At 50.9% G+C, this 20,611-nt stretch overlaps 1 protein-coding gene across 1 annotated transcript in view; it reads left to right on the forward strand.

The window, feature by feature from the left end:
* Window positions 1–1,384: 1,384 nt before the first annotated feature.
* EPB41 (erythrocyte membrane protein band 4.1) overlaps window positions 1,385–20,611 on the forward strand; it is a 187,410-nt gene continuing 168,183 nt past the window's right edge. The window contains exon 1 of the mRNA XM_058553449.1: window positions 1,385–1,489. The gene's annotated coding sequence lies outside the window, so the exon portion shown is untranslated. The remainder of the gene's footprint in view (window positions 1,490–20,611) is intronic.

A 20,611-nucleotide genomic window follows, 5' to 3' on the forward strand; every position in this document is an offset into this window, starting at 1 on the left:
ATTCCCCAGATCTAGGGGCTCAATCAGAACCTTCTCTGCTAGACCTTCTTGAAGGTCTAGGTGAGCTTCTTGAAGGCAGGGACCAGGGCCCTGAAGCCTAAAACAAGACCTGACTCAGAGGAGTCTTCTGTGAATTTGGGGACAATCCATGAATTTATGACCTTGATATAACTTTAACATCAATAATCATAATAAGCTAACACTTTTTAGATGCTTACCCTGAGACTGGCGCTGTTCTTAGTACTTTACATGGATTATTTCATTTAATTCTCACAACAACCCTTAAGGAAAATAGTTTCATTAAGCCCATTTTAGAGAGAAGGAAACTGGCTTGGAGAGGGTTAGTAGCCCCCATGCAGGAATGTGCAGCCAGTAAGCAGCAGCACTGGGGAGACCTGGCAGTCTGATTCCAGAGCCCATCTAATAGAAAGACCACTGAACTCATCAGAAGTCAATTGCCCTCAGTGGTCCTCAGTTTCCCCCATTTGCCCAAAAAAGGGATTAGCTTTCTACGGTTCTCTGACCTGAAATATCCTATAATTCTGTGATTCCTCTACATGGAAGAGGGATTAGGTTTGCTCTCTGTGGGCAGAAATCCTAGAGGGCAGATTTGGCCTTCATATTAGGGAGAGCTTTTGAAGTCTCTGGACCGCCTTGGAGGTGGTGAGTTTCCTGTCACTGGAAGTATGTGAGCACAGGTCTGAAATGAGGTAGAATGGGGAGAGCACTTGGACCAGGACCACATAAGCCCCTTCCTGTGCTGATGGGATGGACCATCAGGAGGGACAAAGTCTCCGAGAAAGTGGGAAGATGGGGATGAGAGGAACCACAACCCACATTTACTGAACGCCACCTCGTCTGTGCCAGACCTGTGCGTGGCACTTAACACATATTGCTAATTCTCAGGAAAACATTGTAAGATTGATAGTTGAGGAAACTTGGATTCAGAGAAGTGACTTGCTCAAGGTCACACAGGTCGAAATGGTGGGACAGGTGATCCAGATGAGTCTCGCCAGTCACTTCCCTGGGTCTCCTACCACCAACTCCCTTCCTACCTCCCTTCCTGCCCTTAGGGGCAGCACCACGTGGCAAACTGCATCACACTTTTGCCATATGACGTCAGAGACCACACCAGCCATTCCAGGAACTCCCTGCCCAACCCTTCCTTGACCCCTCGGGCCGACACCACGCTACCCAGAGCTGGGCGCCCAAATCAGGCCGCACCTGCAGCCCCCGCCCCTTCCCGGTTGCGACGCTCTCACTTCTGGTCTCTGTCCTTCCCCCACCCGCCTGCCGATTGGCAGTTGCCTGCACCAACCACACGGCCGCCCGGGTCGGGGGCGGGGCCTCAAGCCAGAGTTGCCCTGTCAGTGCAGGTGGAGGCCCCCGGCCGGGCAAAGTGGCAGGAACCTCTTAAAGGGCGAGAGCGGCGGAGAGCGAGAACGCGGCCCGGCCCGGCCAGGCCCGGTCCCCGCCCGGTCCGGCCCAGGTGAGCCTGGACTGCCTGGGGGGCGACTCCGGGTCCCCCGGAGGGTCGGGTTGAGGGACAGATGGACCCACTTTCAAGGGCCCGGGCCGTCCCGGTAGTGGAGAGACCAGGGTCTAAGGGTCAGGGAAGGGGGCTTTTGGGGTCCCGGGTTCCAAGGTCCGAACTGGAGATCCAGAGGGTCCTGGGCGTCTCGAAGTTCGGGGTGCAGGAAGGGGCACCGGCGATAGGAGAGGAGATCCGGGAGCTCGGGTCCGGAGCTGGTCCCGAGCTGGACTCTTGCCGCTGGTGGTCCCAGCCGGTCCCCGGCCTGTGTGGGGCTGGGGTTCCGGGTTAGGGTCCCATGGGCGGGTCTCTGCGGAGTGGTGCAGCCCAAGGGCCCCCCCAGCCCCGCCCTGGCGGCCCCGCATGCTCCTGCCGGGCCCGCTGCAGAGCCGGCCGGAGCGGGCGGGCGGCGCGCAGCGGGAGGGCGCCCCCGGGCCCGGAGCCCCGCGCCCCGCTCCGGCCCTTACGTAACTGACTTTGAGTTTCCGGACTGAGGGACCCGCGAGCTGGGGCGCCGGCTCTGCCCGCCAGGGTGGCCCTCCCGTCGCCGCCCCGGCCCCGCACGCTCCCTTCCAGGCTTGGTCTAGGGGACTTGTATTTGTCTCATCCCCCATTCCCTGTGTCTCTTATCTCTCGTCTCTGTGTGGCCCAGTCTCTCCCTGCCTCTGTCCTCTGTCTTTCCCCGAGAGTTTCCTCATCTTCACCTACACTTTCAGGCAGACCCCACCTCTTTGGGGTAGGACTGGAGTTCTCCCCTTCAGCAAAATGGAAATGGGGACTTGTCCAGACAGACCCCAGCCCAAGCTTGCCCCAGAAGAGGGGAGGGGAGGACTGTCGGTAGGGTTGGGGGAGGTTATTCCAAGGCGCATAGCTTCCTCTGGGAGGGAATGGCTGAATGTGTTCCCTCAAGTTTCTAGACTCGGGCTGAAGGCAGCCCCTTCTCTGCTTCTGGAGCCCTTTCCTCCAGAAGGAGGAGGGTTGGGGAGAGCCTGGCTGGGGCTGGTGCTTAGGGCAGCTGGGCGTCCCTGTGACAACTGCCTGGTGTCAGGTCAGGGTCAGATCCTCAGCTACTGAAGGGGAGAGGGCTGGCCAGCGCACTGGCAGAGCCCCAGAGGTTTCAGCGAGCTCCCCACCTGCACCCCAGTTACAGGCCTGGGGGCTGGTCTCAGCAGGAGGCTGGGGGTGGGGAGGGGATCAACAGGAGGAGGCCAGAGGACTTTTGTGTGGGGGGAGGGGGAGGGTGGAGATACAAGTGACAGACTGTCAGGTCTAAGGAGCACCTACTGGGGTCGCTCCCTGCCTTCAAGGCCCTTCTGAGTGTCAGAGAGACAGACACCTCAGAAATAACTCCTGTACCCTGCTGCTGTCTGGTACATGTAAACAAGGTGTTATGGCAGCCATGAGGTGGGAATTTTTCTCACTAGGAATGGGGGAGGAGAGACTTTGCAGAGGGAGGTGGAAAGTTTGGGAAGAAGGGGACCCAGAAGCTGTAGGGAGAGGAGAGGAGGGAGGGAAGGGGACATCCGGTGCCCTGTAGGCTTTGCATGCAGCAGAACTGGGTTTGAATCCTGGCCCTGCCACTTCATTGCTGTGTGACCTTGCATGAGTCACTTCACCTCTCTGAGTCTCAGGTTCCTTAGTCAATAATCCAGACCTTACAGACATTAGCAGAATCAAATGAGGTAATGAGTGTACAGTGACCAGGACGGTAGCTGGTCTGGGAGCAGGCCAGTGGGGGTGTTTTAAGAAGGGAATGGAGTGGGGAAGCCCTGAGGTTTCCTCTGTGTATATAGGAGAGTCAGGCAGGGCCTGCCAGGTCCCAGCCATGTGGCATGCAGGTGGAGTCTCTGGATGTGTGGGTGACACTCAGTGAGGTGAGGAGGCCCCACACCCGTGTGTCTGCTGATCGGCCCATCCCTGCATTGCCTAGACCAGGCTGGCCTCTCTCCTGTAGGCCCCGGGTGCCAAGAGAAGCTCCCAGGGCTCCCAGGCTGCCCCACTCCCTAGGGCAGTGGGGGTGGGGCCCCTGGCAGGGCAGGGCCAGCACCCCCTCTGCAGAGTGGACCCTGGCCAGGAGCCTGGCTGGCTGTGCTGGGCAGGAACATCCCAGCCTGGCTGGGAAGATGCTGACACTGTACTGGCCTCTGGAGGCCAGGAGCTCTGCTGGCTGGAGTCAGGCTCAGCTGATGGGAAGTAGACTGCAGAGTGAGACAGAGGCGGGGATAGGAGTGGGGAAGGGAGATGCAAAGAGAGACCCCTGGAGGTGGAGCCTAAGCAGAGCTGTGGAACCAGAGAGGAACTGCATGGGATTAGTCCCTAAGGCTTTCCTAAGCACCTAGTGTGCCATATACAGGTCTGCTAGCCAAAGAGCTGAATAGGATACCCACGAAGGGCTCACTGTAGAGGTCATGGTGGCCTGAGATTTGTTGGGGGTTTGCAGAGTGGCTCTTTATGATAGTCCTTTGCAGGGTGGGGCATTCAGAATTTCCCCAGGGCTGAGATTCCATATTTATTAAAGGGGGCAGGATTCCACTCCCTTCTTGTCTGTGGGCCAGTCACTTTTCTCCCTGGGTCTGTTTCTCTTTCTGTGAAATGAGAAGGGAAGATGACCTAGAGTCTCTAGGGCTCCTCCAGCACCCATTACTATTGCCTCCAGGATCTGGTTTGGGACTTAGTCCACGTTCTACCCTCACCTCACATGAGGGGGAGGGGAGAGAATGGGCAAGGGCAAGGTTGAGGTGATGGGCTCCCAAGTCCTATTCTTGGCCTATGTTCTCTAATCATAGAGCTGCACCTACTGTGCACAGTGCTCTGTGCTAAACCTTTAATAGGCAGCATTAACTAATGTAATCCTTACAACCTCATGAGGGAATTGTATTATCCCCCTTTCACAGGAATTCAGGAAGGTGAATTGACTTGACCAAAGCTAGGAAGTGGCTGGGCTGGGATTTGAACCTGGGTCTGACTGACCCCTGTTAAGAGAGGTTCGGGGATTCGATCGGAGACGTAAAAGACACTTTCCACTCCAAACAAATGGACCGAAGGTATATTTTATTATATAGAGGATAGTAAAGGCGACAGTCTGCAAACAGATCCAAATAGGTCAAATATTAAGAGGGAAAAAAAACATCAGCCCGACTGGAAAGGGAAAACACCCACATCGGCTGAAGAGAAATGACACAAATCAACTGGAAAGAGAAACACCAGGTTGACCGAAAAGAGAACACATCAAATCAATTACTTCATATCAAATCAATTACTTCACATCAAATCAGTTACTCACAACATCCACGCCCCACTGCCGGGAGAGCCCTGTCAATCGACGCGGCTGGGCAAGGATCACACGTCCTGGGCAAGGTGTCCCTTCCACAGGTGGAACTCTCACCGGGGCTCAGTTTCCAGCAGTTTTTATATCATCAGTAATTTTCAGAGTAAGCAATTACAGAGTTTGCAGAGCAAGCATTTAGTGTTCCCATGTACAAAATGGTTATCAGTGGCGTACGTGCACTGAGCCCCCTGGCTAACATCCCGGCTCAGTAGTTGTGTACGTGCATTGTTCTCTTTGGTTATCGTCCCAGCCCGGCACAGATGGCCAGTCCATCCCGTGCTACGACGCTCCAAGAGCCTTGAAATGTTACAACTTGCAACTCCCTCCGTGAGAGAAAGGCCAGTTCCCGGGAAAAGGCCAGTTCCCACCACACAGAAAGCAGCTTTTATATTTCTTTTTGTGCTGGTGGCTGTAGGTCAATGGAGCGGCCAAACATGGCTGTACTCATGTCAAGACAACCCCAAAGCCCAGACTCAGCTAAAAGGGGGAGCCTCCATCCCACAGGTCCTGAGGCACCCACTGTGGAACCTGCCTGACCCCTGCTGGGTGAGCCCAGAGCTCTGGGATATTCAGGCTGGGGAGCCGGGGGACAGGCTGTGCGGGTGCCCACTGGGCCCAGTATGGGGGACAGGAGCAGAGGGAGCAATCTGTGGGTCAGGGCCCCACCAGGAGTTTCCCCAGAGGGCCAGCCCCACCCGACCACTGCCCATGTGCAAGAGCTGGGCACGGAAAGGCAACTTTGGACCTCAGATTCTCCATCTGTAAAACATGGATTTTAGTAGCTGAGTGCAGACATTCCTTGGCTCATGGCTGTGGCTGAAGTTGGCGATGGGGTAAAAGGCTGGAGGTGGGGTCGGGTGGCAGTGGCTGAGCCTATGGAGGGAGAGGGAGAATTGGGGTCAGGAACACCTTGGATCCTGGGCTGCCTGTTTGACAACTATTTCAGATGAAGGGCCTGAGGCTGGAAAGGTTCAAAGGCTTGTCTGGGGTTGTGCAGCTAGTACTGTAGAGACTGAAGGGAAAGAAGCAAGAGAAGCCCTGGGGGACAAAATGCAGGCAGATGCCAGTTGGAGTCCTGGCTTGACCACTTACCTGGGCCTGGAGACATGAAGTGACGCGGCCAAGAATACAGAGAGCAGTCCCTTCACCTCACTGTCCTCCTCTGTGAAATGGGAATAGTAATAATTTTGCCTTTGTCCACTTCCTGGGTTATTATGAAGGTCAAAGGAGATGAGGGATTTGTGGAATCAGGTGTGAATGTGGGTGCTAGTTATTTTTCAGTCCAAAGCTACAGTTCTGGGTATGTGTTTCTGGGGAGAGGGAACTTCTGACAGTCCCTCTGCTGAGAAGCTTTACCGTGGGGATGCCCTACGGAGAACAGCCCTACGAATACTGCCACCATCTATTGAGTAGTTACCATGCGCCAGGCGCTGGGCTCAGAGCTTCACCTCTCACTGTCTCCTTTAATCCCTACCTTGTCAGGTAGATGGTGGCCTGACCTACACTAGGTCCCTCCAAAACCATGCTTACATCTTCCTGAACAGTTGGTTGTGTGCCAAGCATTGTGCAAAATGTTTTACATATATGAACTCATTTAATCCTCACAACAAGCCTGGAGGTGGGTACTAATGCTATCCCCATTTTACAGATGAATAATTGAGGCACAGAGTAGTTAAGAAATGGGCCCAGTGTCACAAAGCTAGTGAGTGGTAGAGCCAGGGTTTGAACTAAGTTCTTAAATCTCCTCCTTGAAGCACCCATCACAGTTGTAATTCAGTTATTATTTATATGATGCCCTCCTCACTGCACTGTAGGCTCTGTGGGGGCAGGGACCATGTGTGTCTTCTTCATACTGTGTCCCCAGTACCAGGCACACAGTGGGCACTCAGGTAATATTAGTCCACAGTGGGCTGGGCCCTGGGGGGCCTGCTGAGCTCAGAGTGGATTATCAGATTATCAGATTGCTGACTAAGAGGGTGTCTGCCCCAGGAGAGCCCCAGAGACAGAAGGAGGGCAGGGTCCCCCACCCCGGCCCAGGCTCAGGCCAAAGAGGGGCCCCAAACAGCTTGTCTGTTGATTGTGCCTGTGTCTCACTGCTGTCCTTTGCTTCCATGTGCCACTGTGGCGATGGCTCCATGGCTTCCCTCTGACCGGCTGCGTGATCCCGATGGCTGCTCCTGGGTGAGTACTGGTTTGGCTAAATGCCTGTGGCATGGGCTTCATTCTAATGCATGTCCTCTGACTCTGAGGCCACTAGGAGGTGTATGGGGAGGCCCAGGGGTGGAGGTGGAAGATCTGACAGAGGGCACTCTGCAGTTAAGATCGTACCACAACCAGCTGACTTCTCTCCAGCCGCTTAACACACTGATGTGGTGATTTTTGGGTCATGTGACACAAAGCAAAAGTCTTTGGGGCCAGACTGGTCTGGAATAGAATGCTTATTCTGCCACTTAGAGCTGGGTGGCTCTTTGCATCTCAGTTTCATATCTGTCAAATGGGAATGTTAACACCTACCTGACACAGGTATGTTTTTGCTTCTCTTCATGTAAGCCCCATGAGGGCAGGGATTTTTGTTCATCTGTTCACTGCTGTATCGTCAGCACCTAGGATGGAGTGGCACGTAGTAGGTGCTCAGTGAATATATCTGAATGAATGAACGTCTTTATTCATTCAGCCTCACTCTGCCCCATCAGTGTGCTTTATATTGGATTAAGTGGCTAATGGATATAAAGTGCTCTGCATCATGGGGCTCAGTGGACGTGAGTTCCCTCTTTGCTCGCTAGACTGTGAGTTCCTTGGGGGCCAGGGCTCTGTTCAGTGAGCTGTGGGTCCTCTGAACAGAGGGTAGGGCCAGGTGCCAAGCCCATCAATCAGCTGAGAGAGGGGCCCAGGCAACTGGACTCCAGGCCTCTGCTTAGAACTGGGAGGGTGTGGCAGAGCCACTAGGTTCCATCAGAAGAGAGAGGCTGATGGGGACGTCTGGGGCTAAAGGGGGCAGGAAGGACTCTGCCTCCCAGTACTGACACTTTCCTAGCTGTGTGACCTTGGACAAGTCATTTACTTCTCTGGGTCTTGGAGACCTCATCAGCAACATGCATATCATAACACTTCACCGACACGGGTGTGGGAAGGAGCCAATGAGAAGTGCCCAGCAGAGGGTCCCGCTTGGTAGTTGTTGGTTTCCCCCAGTCCTGGGCTCATTCGAGGGTCAAGTGTCCCTCTTTTGGCTCCTTTCTCTTACTTTTAACTTCGCACCCAGCTGGGACTTGAATCCAGGAGTCAGAAGCCCCAGACTCCCCAGCAGGCTGGCCAGGGGCCTGGGACAGGGCTGGGCTCTGCCTGTGTGGAAGTAGCTCAGTGGAGGTCCCAGCTTGGCCATTCTTTAGCTGTGTGACTTGATTCAGGAACGCACCTTCTCTGGGCCTCCACTGCCTCACCTATAAAACAGGGTTAATAAAGGACACTTCCCTTGAAGAATTATTTAATGCACAAATGGGTGGATTAGGCATTATTATTGCTATTACTATTTGGGTCTGGCTGAGGAGGCTCCAGGGAGGGCCCTGGTAAATTACATCCCATCTCAGCCTAGGGATCCTGAGAATCTCTAGTCATCATATGTCTTACTGACATTTATTGGATGTTTCTTATATGCTAGGCTGGTTTTTATATGCTATTTTAGATGCATTATCTCATCTAGTCCTCCCAGTGACCCATGCATTATGGCCCCCACTTTATGGATGTGGGAATTGGTGCTGAGTAAATCAAGTGAGTTACCCAGAGTCATATAGTTACTTAGGGGTGGAACTGGGGCTCAGACCCAAGTCTGCTTGCCCCAAGGCCCAAAGTCTTAGTGTGAAACTCTCTTACCTTCCCCAAGGAGGCAGAGACTGTGTCTGTGTCTTCTCTGTCCTTCTCCAACACCAGGCACAGGGCTGGTGGGGACTATTGGACTGTTTGCTGAATACACACACACACACACACACACTGTTCACCCCCACCCAGGTCTGGTGCTCTAAGAGTTTTGAAGAAAAGAGACAATAGAAAGCAGGAGAAGGCCAGCATAGTGGATGAGAGTCAGACAGGCCTGGTTTTGAATCCCGTATCTATTGCTTACTAGTTGTGCGACCTTGGGCAAGATATTTAACTTCTTGGAGTCTTAGTTTCCCAATCTGTAAAATGGGGATAATAAAAGAACCTACCTAGCTCCTAGAGTTCTCGTGAGGATTAAATAATGCATATGAGGCACATGGTGAGTACTCAATGATAGTCATTATTATTGTTATTATTATAGTTATAACTGTGAGTATTATTTTGGGATTACAAAGATATCCCTCTTGAGACAGTGGACACCAGGTGGGGGAGGGGCCTGCTGGGGACAGGTGGGTAGCAACCTAGTCTGACAGGTTCGGAAAGGCACCTGTAGGGTGAAGGGATAGAAGAGGCCTCCGAGAAGTAAGAATGTACCTCCCTTTCCTAGTCATCTGCTTTCCTTCATACCCACTCTGTGCCAGGTCCTGTGCTGGGCATGGGGCACAGAGATGAATCTGTGTGGTCTCTGCCCCCGCTCCCACCCGCACCGAGAGCTCAGAGTCTAGTTGGGGAGACGGACACAGAAACCACCAACTCCACCTTTGATCGAGGCACTGAAGTGTGAAATGTGTTTATCTCCTCAGGCAAAGACCAGGAGAAAGGGCATTCCTGTGGAAGGAACTGTTCTGCCAAGGCGCAGAGCCATGGTCTGCTCTTGGAGGAATGCGGCTGGAGAGACAGGCTCAGGACAGTTAGGGAGACCTGACCCAGGGGCGGAGGGGAGCCTTCAGATGTGAAGCAGGGGAATGACATGGTCAGCCTTGTATTTCGGGAGGACCACTTGGTGGGGAGGGGCAGGGGCAACTCTCCAGGTGAGAGATGCTAGATGTGGGGCCTGGGACTGAGCCATGGGGTGGGGAACAGTGGGCTGGATGTGAGGTCTGTTTAGAAGGCAGAGCCAGCAGGCTGTGATAATGGATTGTAGTGGGCAGGCAGGAGAGGAAAGAGGTGAGAATGACGTCATGAGGGCTGGGAGTGATGGGGCCTGCTGAGGTCTCTGGCCGACGGACATATCTGGGAGGAGGAACTAGAGTGGGGTGGGGGGTAAAAGCTGCTTGTCTGGTCCTTGCCACCTTCTGCCTCCATTCCCCCAGGCAGCAGCTATGTCTGAGCTGGACACTGGGACATGCATGGTCTCTGGCAACCAGGGCCCAGGCCCCCAACTCCTGCCTTGGGGGTCCCTGGCTGGGTCTGACAGGGATGAGAGCTCTTTGGGGTGGGGGTGAGGCAGGGGCTGTGTGGTACAGAGAAGCCCTGGGTTCCAGCTCTACCAGTGTCACTGAACTCTGGAAGTCACTTCCTCTCTCTTGCCCTCCTTTTCCTTGCCTTGAGAGCCAGGATAAGAACCTGATTTGCCTGCCTCAAAGATTCAGTGATAAAATGCAATTGGAGACAATAAACATTTATTGAGCACTGACTATGTACTAGGTTCTAGGGGGCACAAAGATGACTCAGATGGGGTTCCTACCCCTTGGGAAGCATGAAACACTTCAGAATGAGCCCAGCCTCGCGAGTGGTCAACTCTTCCTAGGCATCAGGAAGATGCCTAGGAAGAGGAAATCCCAGAATAGATAGCTAAGCTGGGATTTGAAGGATAAATAAGAGCTCTCTAGGCGAGCAGTGGAGGGAACAAATTTCTAGGCATAGGGAACAGCATGTGTGAAGGCTCGAACCTACATAATGTGCTCAGAGTACGTAAGTACTGTAGTTTGGTATGGCTGGAGCATAAAGGGAGAGGGAGGCGGTGATGGGAGATGAGGCTGGACAGGGAGGGGGGCCCAGATCGTGCAGGGCTTTGGGGACGGTCACTTTGGAGATGACCACTTGCTACCCTCTCCTTCCTGCACCGTCACAGCTGCCTGTTCTCCTCATGGAGACTGCCCCAGCCCTGTCCACCCTGCTCCTCCCGCAGCTTCCCTCCTTGTCCCCTTCTCACCCCCACTCTAGTCAAATCCAGTGGCTGCCTCTCTCAGGAGTCAACAACGTGGGTTCCCTGCCCGCTCTGCCACTTGTAAGTTGTGTGGCCTTCAGTCACTTGCCCTCTCTGCTCTCAGTTTCCACCTCAGTGAAATGGGGACAGCAGGCCTTCCTCACAGGGAAGGGCGGAGGCTTCAATGAGATAACCCCCACAAATGGCCTTGCCCAGGTCTACGTGTAATGGGCACCCACATAAGGGAACGCCAATTAAATCATTGTTATTTGGACTCCTCGGTCTCCTTGGTCCCAGCTGCTTGCTTCCCCTGCCTCTCCTGGTAGCCTGCTCTGGCCAAGAAAGGAAGGAAGGATTAAGAAACAAGCTCAGATCTCCAGAGGGGTCCTGGCCCACCCCTGGGATCGCTCCCTCCTGCCCCCTGCCCCCTTGGCCTCACGACCAAGGACACTCAATCTTGAGTGGGGCTGGGCTGGGCTCCCCCCAACTCCCCACCCCAGAAGCCCCTCCCTGGCTGGAGGCCAAAGCCAGCAGCAGCCTTGAAACAGGGACATATATTTTGAAAATACATGGCTTTATTTTTTTCCCCTGGAAGCCGATAATCAGGCCCTTTTTTCTGGGTGACTGGGAGGAGAGTAAGTGTGATGTCCTGTATCTGTGGGAGGCCCCATAGTCTGGGCAGAACTGGATCCCTGAGCCTCCTGGATTTTACAGTGGAGGCTGGTGACCAAGTCCCTTTCGGTACAGATGCGGGAACCTCAAATCGGAGCAGGTGGCTGATGGTGAAGGTCACACAGCAGGAGCCCAGGTCTCCAGACCCTTTTTGCACTGTCCTATGAATGGTTGTGATGTGGTGACCTTGGCTGTCAGTTTTCCTCTCTGAGCCTCAGTTTCCTCTGCTGTAGAATGGGGCTGATTTTACTGTGGGGATTGGCAATAATGGAGATAAAGCATTAGTCCGTGCTCGGCACTATGAGTCCTCAATGGTAGGTAGCTGCTGTTCTTGCTATTATAACTGCTGCCTCTAAGAACCTTCTTCTGCCCTGCCTCTTCCCAGTCTAGGAACTTGGAGTATTTGATACAGTTTCTTGTTGAACAAATGATACCCAATAAACTAGTTTTAAAGCCAGAGGCTCAGCATCTTTTACCTTCCCCCCACTTCCCCTCTCCTACTTGGCTGGAACATTCTAGCCTCACCCTTGGCCTGGTTTTGGCCCCTGGCCCCAGCCCATCTCTGCCCTCCTGGCACCAGGCCTGCACGATCTCTCTTCCAGGAGCCACATGAGGACAGAGTTCCCTTTTGCAGCCTCCTCTGATCAAATGCCACTGCAAGCACTTTGGAAAAGCAGACAATCGGAAGGGTCCTGCGTTACCCAGGCCTAGGCCGAGGGGACAGAGGTGGACTGTGAGCTCCCAGAACTGTCCTCGGGGAGCTGGGGCAACACCAAGACTTTTGCAGAGGCTGGGAAATAGGCCTAGAGGAGAAAACCTGGTCCACAGTCCAGAATGTCGTAGAGTAGAAGGAGTACCAGACTGGGGGCTGGAGGGCTGTGTCCCTCCCCACGCTCCTCATGCTGTGAGAGCTTGGGCGAATCACCTGCCCTCTCTGAGCCTCTGTCTTCTGATTTATAAAAGGAAGGGGATGGACTGATGTCAGAGGTTTTACTAATATTATAGGATTTAAAGAAGGGTTTGGGAGCCAACAGACCTCGGTTTAAATCCCAGCGTCACCACTTACCAGCTGTGGGACCTCTAGCAAGTTGTTCAACCTCAGTGAACTTTAGTTTTTTCACTTATAAAATGGGAAAAATATTAGCACTGTCTCGTAAGATTACTTAAGGGCCAAATTAGATAATTTGGGTAAAATGCTCAGTCCACAGCTGGCACACTGGAAATACTGTTGTTGTTGTTATTCTGTGATTAGTAGAAACAAGAAGAAGAAATCAGTCGAGGCCAAGAAAACAGTTCATTGAGAGGGAAGGGCTTAAGAAACGTGCAGGATTCATTCGTTCATTCATTCACTCAACAGATATTTAGGATTTGCATAGAAAGGACATAGAGAAGAGGAGCAGGGAGGCACCAGAAAGCTGGGGTCAAACAGACCCACCCATGCTAGCTGTGATGTGGGATCAGTGACTTCTCTTCTTTGGGTCTCACTCCCTTACCTGTCAAATGGTGAGGATAGTGAACATAATCCTTATCTCCAGAGTTGTCCTAAGGCTTAAGAGAGTTCAAGTACACCGTGGATGATCAGTCTGTGTCTGATTCCTTTCCTCTCCCAGCTCTGTTAATGACTGGATCTATGATCTCAGGCAAGTTCTTCAATATACTAGGCCTGCTTCCACCCCAGGGCCTTTGCATTTGCTGGTCCTTTGGCCTGGAACACTCTACCCCCAAATACTTTCATGACTTGTCCTCTCATCTCCTTAATTTTTTTGTTTAAACGTCACCTTCTCAGTAAGGTCTTTCCTGACTATCCTATTTAAAATTCAAATACTTCCCCCCCCCCCACAACACCAACACTCCCTCTCCTCCCTCCCAGCTTATTTTTCTCTATAGCACTTATCACTCTTTGACATACTATATTTTATTGAATATTTGTTTATTGTTTGTCTCCCCCGTTGGAATGTAAGCTCAGTGATGACAGTGATCTTTGTCTGTCTTGTTCAGTGTTATGTCCCCTGTACCTAGAAGAGCGCGTGGCTCATAGTAGGTGCTCAGTAAATATTTGTGGAGTGAATTAATGAATAAATGAAGCCTCTTCTTTCTGGGTAGCACTGTGCTGAGCACATAGTAGATTCTCGATAAATAACTGTATGAGTGGCCATCATCCTCTCCATTTGCCAGATAATACTTTGGCTGAGTCAACCCTGAAGCCCTTGTGCTTCTGGCATTTTCTGCCAGAGCATCAGTTTCAGTTGGAGTGCCCAAATCTTTTGTTCCTGAGCCTGCGCTATGCAGAATTTCTAGTTGGGGCTGTTTGGCTGTTGTGCCCATGATGGTTATTATGTCATTATTGGTAATTAGCACTTAGGCCCAGAGGATCGAGCTTTTTGTTTTTTTAGCAGAAATCACAACAGAGAGCTGTGCCAGCCAGTGAGGCCCAGGCCTGGAGCAGCTTCCTCTGTAACTCCCCACTTCCCAGCTACGGGTGCATGGCTTAGGCAGACCAAGACAGAGGTGCCCAAAGCTAGGGGCACCTGGGTAACCAGCTCAACTGCTGTCTTCCCCAGGCAGTATCCTGCCAAGTTTCTCCTTCACACTCTTGGCTCTCCAGCCTGGCCTGGTAGAGAGGAGGTTCCCCAGCCCTCTGGGGGAGCTAGGTATAAGGTTTCCAAATGTCCAGCGGACAGGGGCATTTTCTGATGCTCAGGAAGCAGTATTATGGGTGGAGGAAATAACCCTGGCTTTAAGACTCGGGAGCCCAGGTTTAAGTCTCTGCCTAGCTGCTTGGTTGTTGGGGGTCACCTTAGGCACATCACTACATCTTGTTGGGGCTCAGCTTTCTCATCTGGCAAACAGAGATCAAGACACCTACTTGGCCTCACTGGGGAAGAGGGGCAGGATAGTGTAGTGGGCAAAGGATAGGGTTCTGGTTTCCCAACTATACCCCTTCCTAGTTGTGTGACACTGGGCAAATTAATTCACCTCTCTGACTTCAGTTCCTGAAGCTATAAAATGGGATTAAAATAGTACCCACTCCATAGGGTTGTTGTGAGAACTAAATAAGAGAATGCAGGTAAAATACCTAGGCACATAGCGCACGCTCTGTAGATCTTTGCTGGTATTATTATAATGACCATCATGGAAATGCAGGCCATGTGTAAACTGTAGGAAGAGGACCAGCACTAAAGCCAGGCAGACATGGGTTTGAATCGCAGCTCTCACTTACTAGCTGGGTGATCCTGGGTAAGTTTTTCACTTTTCTTTCTTTTTTTGTGAGGAAGACCAGCCCTGAGCTAACATCCGATGCCAATCCTCCTCTTTTTTGCTGAGGAAGACCGGCCCTGGGCTAACATCTGTGCCCATCTTCCTCTACTTTATATGGGATGCCGCCATAGCATGGCTTAACAAGCAGTGCGTCAGTGTGCGCCCAGGATCCGAACCTCAGCAGAGCGCGAGCACTTAACCGCTTGTGCCACCGGGCCAGTGCAGTTTTTCACTGTTCTGAGACTCTATTTCCTCATCTGTAAAATGGGAATTATAGTCACATTTTCCTCAAGGGGCTGTTTTGAAGGTTCAGTGACGTATGACGTATAAAGTGCTTGGAAGAGTGCTTGGCCCATGTTATCCCCATTTTATAGATAAGGAAGAGAGGATAAATGACTTCCCTGAACTCACAGAGCATCTCAGTGGTGGAGCTTTGATCTGAAACCAGGTCTGCCTGCCTCAAAAGCCCACATTCTGGGGGCCGGCCCGGTGGCATAGCATTTAAGTGCACGCGCTCTGCTTTGGTGGCCCGGGGTTCACAGGTTTGGATCCTGGGCGTGGGCTGACGCACCACTTGTCAAACCATGCTGTGGCGCTGTCCCATATAACGCAGAGGAAGATGGGCATGGATGTTAGCCCAGGGCCAATGTTCCTCAGCAAAAAGAGAAGGATTGGCAACGGATGTTAGCTTGGGGCTAATCTTCCTCACACACACAAAAAAGCCCACAGTCTGTTTACCTCTTCTTGCCATCACCCATGTATGGGATGATGATGATGATGATGATTGTTCTTATTGTTACTGGACACATTCATTCCATGATCCCCAGTGTCTACACAGAGGACGTGCTCAAGAAATGTTTGTTGGACGAAGAAAGGGGGGACCAGCGTGTCCTCACTTCTAGGAAGGCTTTTACCTTGAGGCTGAGGATTTTTTCTGCTTGGTTGATAGCAGATTTAAAATTAAATCATACTTCGTGCAGGTGTGGGCTTCGTAATCTGCAGAACCCTTCTGTATCCCCCACATAATTTGATCCCTCTTGCTATCTCGTGAGACATCCTGGGAAGGCACTGCCACCTCCACGTGACTGGTAAGGAAATGGGAGCCCAGAGAGGGTGTTATGGATTGAATGTTTGTGTCCCCTCAAAATTCATCTGTTGAAGCCTTAACCCCCAATGTGATGGTATTTGGAGATGGGGCCTTTGGGAGGCAATTAGGGTTAGGGCCCTCATGATGGGGGATTAGTGCCCTTATAAGAAGAGACACCAGAGAGCTCCTTTTCTCTCTGCCATGTGAGGACACAGCAAGAAGGTGGCTTGGAAGGGAGCTCTCACCAGAATCTGACCATACTGGCACCCTATCTTAGACTTCCAGCCTTCAGAACTGCAAGAAAACAAATGTCTGTTGCTTAAGCCTCCCAGTCTATGGTACTTTGTTATGGCAGCCTGAGCTGACTAAGACAGAGGGTAAGTGACTTGCCCCGAGTCATATAGTGAATTTATGGCAGAGCGAAGGCTGGGACTTCTTTGTAGTTATTTCTCTCTTTCTTTCTCACGGAAACACTCCCAGTCACTAAAGCCTTAGAAATTGAGACTAGCTTAATGCTAGACAGGCAGCTCAGGGACTATCCTGCCACAGCAGCTTTGGAGGATCTTGGAGCGAGTCACACCTAGCTATTTCTGGGTGTCCAGCCCTGCTGCTTCCCTCTAGCTCCTCCTCGGCCCTCTCCCAGGTGAGCGTTGGGCCAGGCTGACTTTACCAGTCTTAGAAGGGGCTCAGCTAGCTGGTGGCACTGTGTTTCTTGGGAAACCCTCTAGGCCTACAAGGTTCCCTGCCCTGGAGAGAGAGAATTAGTGGTTTAAGCCTGAGTGAGCTCTGCTGGATCAAGGTCATTAGACTCACTCCAGCTAGTGAGAGAAGGGGTTTGGGGAGGGTCACGGGAGGCCAGATCCTTGGGTCCCTTCTGGAACGTCCCAGGGCTATCATCAGAAGCAGCCACAACAGCCTTTCCCTGGAGTCTTGGGACAGATGTTGGTGTTGCTCATTCATACCATTTCCAAACTGCTTTCCCACGAGTGATATGAAAGCAGCGTGGAGCAGAGGACAGTGGCATCAGACAGACCTTAGGACATTGGGCAAATCACCTAACCTTTCTAGGCTGTAGTTTCTTCAACTGTAATTGAGGCTAATAATACTTTGCAGGGTTGCTCTGAGGCTGAATGCAGTAATGCATATCAAGTACTTAGTACGGGCCCGGCATGTAGTAAATACCTAATAAATGTAGTGGTCATTATTTTAATAAATTATCTCTAAGGTCCCTTCCAGTTCAGACCTTCCTAGGTTTTATGACTGTAGAATTTATTTTATTATTTTATTTTATTTTATTTTTTATGAGGAAGATCAGCCCTGAGCTGACATCCATGCCAATCCTCCTCTTTTTGCTGAGGAAGACTGGACCTGAGCTAACATCTGTGCTGATCTTCCTCCACTTTATGGGGGATGCTGCCACAGCATGGCTTGACAAGCGGTACGTCGGTGCACACCCGGGATCTGAACTCGGGCCGCCAGCCGTGGAGCACGCGCACTTAACTGCTATGCCACAGGGCCGGCCCCGGGCTGTAGAATTTAGCTTGGCTTCCAGCTTTGGAAGGGAAATGTAGCTGGACTTAGAAGAACACAGTGAACAGAATCCTGTCTTAGGGATTGCAAGACTTTGGTTCAAGTTTGGGTTCTGCCACCCCTGTGCTGTGTGACCTTGGGTAAGTCCCTTCCAGTTTCTGGACTCATTCCCCATCTGTTTAAAAGTTAGCAGCGTGGGCTTGTTGATCTCTAAGGGCCTATCCATTTCTAACATTTTGTGAATCTAGAAGCCTAAAGGAATACCTTAGCAGCCATCCACGGGGTCCTCTTTTACAATTTCAACTTCCTTCCCTTCTGCCCCTTGTTTCTTGGAGTGTGTCCACAGCAGAAAGGATATAACTTGCCAACTCCAATGTATGTATTTTAATCACATTTAGTTTTTTTCTTTTGCTGTGCACAGAAAACGTTCTGCAGTGCAATTTGCTTAATGCAATTTTTGTAAGCAAAGTGCATTGTAGCAAAGAGGTCAAAACATGCTCTGTGTTTTCAAATACGAAAGACAAGCTATTGTACAGCTTATTTCTTTTGCTTTTATCTCAGAAATGACCAGAACAGGCAGCCTTGTTTGCTATAATTTAAAAAAATATGCTGCAGTCAATGCATCCTAAAAAAATAATCATGGGTCTGTTTTAGATAAAAGGATGTTTGTCAAGTATCATCTGAGAAAAATGGGAAATTATCTAAAGGTCTAACAATAGGTTTAACTAAATTATGGTATATGCACTTGAGAGCACTGTGAAAAATGATGATGCAATTGTTCACAATATATTGTTAGGTGAAAAAAGTCGGTTCCCAAACAATATGGTCTAAATTTTTAAAAAGCATTAGGTTGAACCATATGCAATTGCTGATATTTGACCATTTTTAACCTATAAAATCAGCAGTTTCATATGACTTAATATAAGCAAAAAAGTACACGTATAAGAAAAGGTACTAGAAGGGAAGTCTCCTACCAAAATACTGATGGTGGTTATTTCTGATTGATGGATTTACGGTGATTTAAATATTTTTCTTCTCACTTAACTATATTTTCTATGAACAATTCAAGTACCAGTACTAAAAATAATCCCCTAGAAGACATACTACTGTGTGAACAGGAGTTCTCCTGCCCTATTACAGCTTGTTTGATTTATCATTTGTGTTTAAAAGGTTTAAAATGACTGCAATTTTATGGCCATGGGCAGGATGGAAAGCTCTACTCTTCATGTACTTTTGGTACCAGCATTGGTTTTTATTCAACAGTGACTGTTCAGAACACTTTGCTGGTGGGCCCAGCTTTTCAAAGCCCTCTTCATCTCTTGCCACCCCCCACAACAGACAAATGTTTTCCATGAGCCCTATCATTGGGGCTTCAGGCCAGCTGTGCCCCTAATCCACCCATGTCCCAGATTTGGGAATGGTTCAGACTCCAACTGTTCCCCCACCCTACCCCCACTTTCTTCCAATCTCATCTCTTCCAGGTCACTGGAGGTCCCATCTACCCTCCCTGGCCTTCCTCACTGGTCACCACCTAATTTCTCCATCTCATTTCACCCTCTTCCGTGCAGCTGGTGTTTGCTTTTGCTGGAGCTCAGTTTGCAATGGGGAAGGATTAGGACCCTTTCATGCCATTTTTTTCTTTTTGTTTTTTTCTTCAGTGCCCTTGACCGCTCCAGGGGCTGACAGGCAGCTAGCAGGGTCTGTATTCCCTAGGAAGGAACAGGAGGGGTCGTGGGGGAGGCAATGGCAGGCTCAGCTGGCAGGCGGGATAGAAATGGCCCCTAGAGACCCCATCCTGGGGCTTGGAGCATGGGACAGCCACCACTCAGATGTGAGCGTGGAGCGGGCAGGGCAGGAGCTGAGTTTCTGCCTAGGAAATTAGCTTCAGAGATGGTGCTTGGGTACCCAATGGCAGCCTCTGCAGGGTAAGCTAAAATGGGATGTCTGGTTTGCAGAGGCCTCTTTTGAGAGATCAGATGGAGTAAGGGTAGTTTCTCTGCCTTCAGATCGGGCACTGCTTATCCCCCCACCATCTACTATGTGGTGGGCTGAGCTACATTCAGGTGCTGGGCACTTAGCCTAACAGGTGATGGCGTGTACCTAATTAATAACAAAAATCCCTCATGCCTGGATAAGTACTTTACAGTTTACAAAGCCCTTGCATCTCCAGGCTAAGAATTAAAAACCAGGACTGGAGTTCAGATCTTTCAGATTCTAAAGACTGTGTCAACAGTTTTTGGTGTGGTGTTGTATGGCACTCTGAATTTGAGAGTGGTTTACGCCTGCCTTGTGTCTAGCCTTTTTCTGCTAGCCAGAGACCCCTACTTTTTTTCAGGGTAATGATTTTTTTTTTTTTTTGAGGAAGATCAGCCCTGAGCTAACATCCATGCCAATCCTCCTCTTTTTGCTGAGGAAGACTGGCCCTGAGTTAACATCTGTTGCCAATCCTCGTCCTTTTTTTCCCCTTTTTCTCCCCAAAGCCCCAGTAGATAGTTGTTATGTCATAGTTTCACATCTTTCTAGTTGCTGTATGTGGGACACCGCCTCAGCATGGCCAGACAAGCGGTGTGTCGGTGTGCACCCGGGATCTGAACCCGGGCCGCCAGCAGCGGAGCGCACGCACTCAACCGCTAAGCCACGGAGCCGGCCCCCAGAGTAATGATTATTAAATATTACATACTCTGTGCATCCCAGCCAAGCCTCTTTAAGTATGATGTGTCACTGGCTAGCACTTTATGGCATACAGAGTATTGGTTCTCATGAATCTGAATTTGCTGGATAACTAGTAGTGGTGGTGGTGAGCCATCTGGTGGTTGGTTGATCTTCAGGATTTATCCTTCATGGTGCCAGATTTCTAGGTCTGAGAGGTGAAGGAGGCCTCTGAGGCACAGGGGAGGTAGGGCAAAAGCTCCCCGAATCAAAAGCATGGCTGAACCTGAGGCAGGGGACCAAAGTATTCAAGAACAGGTGCTTCACCCCTAGTACACAGAATGACCTTGGCCAAGTCACTTGACCTTGCTGAGCCTCAGCTTCCTTATAAATGAAAAGGGGATAATTCATTCACTCATCCAACAAATATTTATTAAGTGTGTACTGTTCCAGGAGATGAACAAGAGGGACAAATTCCCTGCCCTCCTGGAGTTTGCAGTCTTGTGGGTCTAAACTGCAGCAATTTATTGTGAGGGA

Source organism: Diceros bicornis, chromosome 13 (assembly GCF_020826845.1).
Source record: "Diceros bicornis minor isolate mBicDic1 chromosome 13, mDicBic1.mat.cur, whole genome shotgun sequence".
NCBI lineage: Eukaryota > Metazoa > Chordata > Mammalia > Perissodactyla > Rhinocerotidae > Diceros > Diceros bicornis.